We start from the raw sequence: 6,681 nt of genomic DNA, 5'->3' as shown, positions 1-6,681 counted from the left end.
ATATGTTATATATAATTAGATATAGTATATATGTGTATTTTATTTATATATATTTGAATATTATATATAGTATATATTTTATGTTATAATTATGTATTGTGTATTTAATATATACAATGTTTATTTTTAAAATGAGTTATAGCTATATAATTACAATATATCCATAAAGAATTCATGACATCATTGCTGCTGTTCACAGAATGTGCTTGTATATGTATGTATATATAACAAATAAATCTCATTGAAATGAAATAATACACTTGAAACAAAATAAAAATATGAAGACCAGAATGCCAAATCAAAACTATTGGAAAATAGCAGCACTACATTTTTTTAAGACCTGGATTTCTTTTGGTTTAACTACCAAAAATTCAAATTTAAATAAAAGCATGAGAAAAAAGTACTCTTGCATAGTATTTTCTTTTTTAAAAAAAATATTTATTTATTTATTTGAGAGAGAAAAAGAGAGACAGAGAGAGTGAATGGGGGGAGGGGCAGATGAAGAGGGAGAGAGAATCTCAAGCAGACTCCCCACTGAGTGTGCAGAGCCTGATGAGGGGCTCCATCTCCCGACCTTGAGATCATGACCCAAGCTGAAACCAAGAGTCAGATGCTTTGCCAAGTGCACCACCCAGGCACCTTGGTATATTTTCAAATATAGGACACCATCTTTCACTTCTGCAAGGATATTTTGAAAAAAATTACATGTATGTTGAAAATTAATAGCATTTTTGAAAAATTATTTACTGAAAATGTTCTGATAATCACTACACAAGATTTTAAAGAACATTTTACAAATTTTGGTGGAAAATAGTAGGTAGTTATTGTAAATAATTCAAGCAATAAAGAAAGAAGAATAAGTTAAAAAAAATTCTTGAATCCCACCACTCAGAGCCACTATTAATCGTGTAGAAAACATCCTTTCAGACATCTTATATGCATTTTTCCATCTTATATACATCTACATTATTATGCATTTATATATCTTTAGCTAAAGCTATTTTTAGCTAGGGATCATGAACATGGAGAAAGTGACTCAAGCAAGTGAATCAATTTAATGAAACCCATAACACTGTCTGACTACAGGAGAAAACTAGGTAGAACGCATAGACTATGCAATTGATTAGTGTAATTAAATTTAACAGTAAAGAAATTATTATGGGCTATAGGAATTAACAATACATTTAGACAAACTGTAACATGAGTTTTTCCCATTGGATCTAACTTATATTGAGCAATTATTATATTCTACTTTAGGAAAGCTTGAATTTATGATAAAGTAAGAAAAGGTAGAAGGGTGTTTCTACATTATCATTTTAGAAGCTGCAGTGAACTACATTATTTGATTGTATCTCCAAATTAATTAAGAAGTCTGTTAGGGGCATTCTTAATAAAGCCGGCCGATTTTTAATTCAGGTTGACACCACTGAAGATACAAGTATAATTGCTATTGGTTCAGAGTCTGCTGATGATCTGATATCAGTCTCTGGCATATGTTCAAGCATAGTAAAACCTCATTAATTTAGACTTCTTCATTTGAATTTCATGACAATTTGAACAAGGTATGCTGTTCTTCATTACCTAGGGAAAAAAGTTCCCAATGGGGAAAGAAAACATTACTCCAACAAGATCTCAGGGCTACATTATAAAGTATTGAATAGAACAAATAATTTTCAAAAATTTAGCATTATTCATGTGCATAAAAATATAGTGACTATGCACTGAAGGGATATCATCTGCTCTTAAAATATATTTAATATAACATCTATTTAGAAATACTCTTAGTGTATTGTAAGTCTTTCTTTTCTTTCTTTCTTTCTTTCTTTCTTTCTTTCTTTCTTTCTTTCTTTCTTTCTTTCTTTTTCTATCATCCCTCTATTAGCTATCTATCTATTTATCTATCTATCCATCTAGCTATCATCTATCCTCTTTCTACCCCTCTATGTAACTCTTAGAGTTCACATCTTCACTAATTTAGCATCATACTCCTCCTTGTTTTCATATTACTAGTATATAAGTTGTTGGGGACAATATGCTATAGAAGGTGTTAGACAATCCATATTTATATAAATAGTATCCTCATATTAAATGTAACAATACGAACGATCAACTCAGTATCTTTACATCATGGCTTAAAAAGTAATTACCTTTCAAAGTTGCAGCCACCAAATGATTTATATTCATGGTTCTCAACTAGGACTGATTTTGCCCCTCATGGAATATTTGACAAGGTCTAGAGACACTTTGGGTGATCAAAACTGAAGCTCTACTGGTATTTAGTGGGTAGAGCCCAAGATCGCTGCTCAACATTTTATGACACACACAACAGTCTCTCACAACAAAGACTCATCCACCCCACGATGTCACTAGTGCCAAGGCAATTTTTAAAATTTTACCTATGATTGAATCAGTTACTAGTATAATTAAATAAGCCCCCTCCTCAAGCTGTTAAATATGAAAATGACCAAAAATATTAGGTTGGCAATTTTGAGGTCCAGGAGAGGTCACCTACTAAATAAATAGGACCTGATCATGTTCCATGTTGAAACCATGTTGATTGGATCAGGTTTTCATTATGATAGTGTCCACAAGCAGAACCTGAAGCAAATATATTAGGTGGCCCAACCCAAGTTTTTGAGAAAACAGAGCCTAACGCACAGCTTACGGTGTTAATACTTTATTTAGGGGGTGCAAACCCAAGCTGACGAAGATGAGCAAAAGAAACTTAAGGCAAGAGAAAATGCCAGGTGATTCAAAGTGAGACCTTCTGATGCCAGCTGCTGCTTGGTGATGAGCCACTGTGAGGTACAGCAGTTGACTCAGCAGGCTTGTCACACTCCAAGGTAAAATCTCAGAGTAGGTTTTGCAAGATAGGAAAGAGCAAAATTTTCTCTCTGTCATCAACCTAAATTGATTCCATGATAGGAGTTAATCCCCCAGCACATTCCTGATCAGCAACATCCTTTCTCTTCTGTGGCTTTTAGGGATCCCAGACTCCCCGCTCTACATTCAAAATCTGACTGTGGCAGGGGCATCTGGGTGCCCCAACATGTGGCTGTTTGGCGGTTGTGGTGTTGAGATTGGGGAAGAGGGCCTGCTACTCCCAGAATGAGTGACTGGTTAGTCCCCTGGTAGAAACAGCTCAGGGAATATGGGGCAGCATACAGATGTATGTCTGAAAAAGTAAGTCTGGTTGAACTGTTTGTCAACTATTTCTAGTTATTTCTCTTCCAGGAACATGGTGGGGCTATAGTTCTTGCCCGTTGGGTTGGTGGGATGGGGCCATGTGTCTAGTTCAGAACAATGAGCTGTGTGAAGAAATAAGTGTGCTATAATAGCTAATAGCCATGCAAGATTCTCCAGAGTTCTGTCTTTCACTTTGGGTTGGCAACAGCAACAGTCAAGATGGTGACTCCCCAGCAGCTAGGGGCCCTTCATGACTGTGATAAGCAGAATCCCATCACCCTAACATCCCTGACCTAAATTGGGCAGGTAGCATAAAAGTGAGAAATTAAACACTGCTATCCATTAAGCCATGGGTATTTCAGAATTATTTGTTATGGCAGCACTAGCTAACCTGTTCTGACTGGTCATGTTTGCTGTTTAAGTCTGCAGTTGACAACAGTTAAATTAAACCTACATGACCACCATCCAGAAACAAAGAATAGAGTCTTAGGGTATAAACAAATGCCTTCAATTTTATTTAATCATATCCATTCCTCAGCTGCATAACAAAATGCAAGATAAAATAAGGAAAAATTGAGCATTGGTTTTCAGTCCTGGGCATGCCCAATCTGAAATCTCTCCAAGGAACAAGGCAAATTTTAGCTGCAACATACAAATCTGGCCAATGCTTCACTCATGCTTGGAGCTGCCACAAATGTGACCCAGTGGCCTAGTATATTCCTGATATTCCATATACCACTAGTAGCAACTGTCAATACATGATAAAGCAGTATAATTATTTAATACTGGTGGCTGTGAGTATCAGTCTTCATACACACTTTAATGAAACATCTTCTAGGTGCAGATATGGCTAGGCATGGGAAATAGGAAACTGATCAAGACACAGCTTCAGTTGTCATGTGGTTCACAATCATTTCAGAGACACTGCTTGATATAAACAAATAGTGGGCTCACAGTGGTCTTTAATGTGCAGAAAAGAAGGGCACTTAATGACGTACACTGATAATAAGTGTGAATGTTCACGATAGTTATCACCTAATATACACCCTATGAATTATGGTATCATACTTATGTGGTTCTAATCAACGACACCTCTGGTTTTGTAAACTCTCTTTCTGTGGGGGGACAGTTATCATAGTTGTATGTGCTCTAACTGAAATAAAGCAGGACATCTTATCATTATGGGATTCCTTGGGCTGGCCTTCCCTTAGAAAACTGGTAGAGAGAACCCAGGTGCTGACCTGTGTTGCATGTGTTGGAAACATTTATTTGGCTTGCATACCCTATTGCAGCATATGTAAGTACATAACAAATGTACTGAAGTATCTTGGGGAAATTAAACATTTTGTGTATTATAAACATTCCAATTTCTCTGGGTAGGTGATGTTATACAAGTGTCTATAACTTCTGACACTGATATGAACCCCAAGCAAAGCTTCTGTGGATCTGTTTCTTGACTGGGGTAAACCCTGGGAATATTGAACAATTTTATGGGGTTTATTTTAACACTGAAACTCCTATAAGGAAAGTATATCTCAAGAAGCTAAAAATAGAGCTACCCTATGACCCAGGAATTGAACTACTAGGTATTTATACCGAAATACAAATGTAGTAATCCAAAGGGGCACCTGCACCCCAATGTTTATAGCAGCAATGTCCACAGTACCAAACTATGGAAAGAGCCCACATGCGCATTGATAGATGAATGGATAAGATGATGTGGTATATATACAAATTGGAATATTACTCAGCCATCAGAAAGGATGAAATCTTACCATTTACGTCAATGTAGATGAAACTGAAGGGTATTATGCTGAGTGAAATAAGTCAATAAGAAAAAGACAATTATCATATGGTTTCACTCATATGCGGAATATAAGAAACAGGGCAGAGGATCATAGGGGAAGAGAGGGAAAACAGAATGGGAAGAAATCAGACAGAGAGACAAACCATGAAAGAGTCTTAACTAGGGGAAAGTAACTGAGGGTTACTAGAGGGGAGGTTGGTAGGAGGATGGGGTAATTGGGTGACAGGCATTAAGGAGGGCACATGATGTGATGAGCACTGGGTGTTATATACGATTGATGAATTACTGACTCTACATCTGAAACTGATGGTGTTTAATTTAAAAAATTAAAGTGAAAAAAATAAAATGAAATGAATTCCCAAGGGGGGGGGAATGAAAGGTAATCTTAGAAGAGATATAAAATAAATAGAATTAGAAGCCTTGCAGCAAAATGTAAAATTGTAATAAATTATAAAAATGGTAAATGGTTGTTTTCATTCTTTACAGTAAAGATGTCTTTCAATGCCATCTTTGGAAAATTTTTGGTTCTTTTAGAGTATGGCATGAGCTGACAAAATTCTCATTTTGGGGGAGAAACAATTCCCAAACAGACTCTTCCTATAAAACCAAATACTTTAAAGCTTCGAAAATAGTCCTTTTGTCTCCTTTAACTTCCAACAACAGCTTGGGGGATAGAAAAGAAGAGGTTATTTGGCAGAAATCCAAAAGTTGAAATACTTTCAGTTGAATGCATTTTTATTTCTTTCAAAGTTTGGCCACATTTTCTGAAAACTACATTGACCTTTGTAGGAGGGCCAGGGGTTGGAAAAAAAACCAAAAAATAAAAACAAAATAAGGGCTCATTTCAAAATTATCTCCAGAATATATGGTATAATTCCCTGAATAACACGTACAAACAAAATGCTCATAATGGCGCATTGGTGCCATGGTTACATGAAACAAAGATGGCGCACTTAGAGATAAAAGAGACAAGAGGAGATGCTCTAAGATGAGAGCATCCAAGAGATACACACATTTGCCTTTTCAGAGAACATCCCAGCGCACCATACATAAAAGCAAGAGCCTAGGGTCCTGCATTTATTACCTGTCCTGCTAACTGTCTCTGGAATAGTGAGGTAGGTTAAGTAAGTGACCAAAAGCCAAGGGTTCTTATCTGTTGACTGGAACATTAACAACTCCATTTGGTGTGAGTGTCATAGGAGGATTCATTAATTAGGGTTTGCAAAGCACACCAAGGATGAAAAGCTCTAAACATTAATGATAACCAGTTTCACATTCTCCCGCAATGCCTGCAGTGATTTCTGCATGTAGAGAAGTGAAAGAAATGAGCTTTCATATTGCATTAACACATCCCTTAAGAGGTGACTCTTTAGTGGATTAAACAGAATGCCAAATTGGAAACTGGGAGACAAGGGAGTTTATAATGGTATTAATTATATACACGGGGCATTTTAATGATTGACAAATGCAAGAGAAAAGCACACAATTTACATACGTCTCTGAGTGAAGTTTGGTCAAATAATTTAAGGAACAAGATTTTAGGCCATTGGACCCTAGAGACTTTGGATAATCATATGGACTTAATTTTTTAAGTTGCCTATAGAAGAAATATTGGCAATATCTAGTCATTAACAAACTACTTGTTCTTTGAAAATAACTAGTGTTGGTTTTGTTCTGTCTGACATAAT

The sequence above is a fragment of the Ursus americanus genome, chromosome 28 (assembly GCF_024610735.1).
Source record: "Ursus americanus isolate L20-20 chromosome 28, mUrsAme1.1.p, whole genome shotgun sequence".
Lineage (NCBI taxonomy): Eukaryota > Metazoa > Chordata > Mammalia > Carnivora > Ursidae > Ursus > Ursus americanus.
This window is presented reverse-complemented; position numbering follows the sequence as displayed.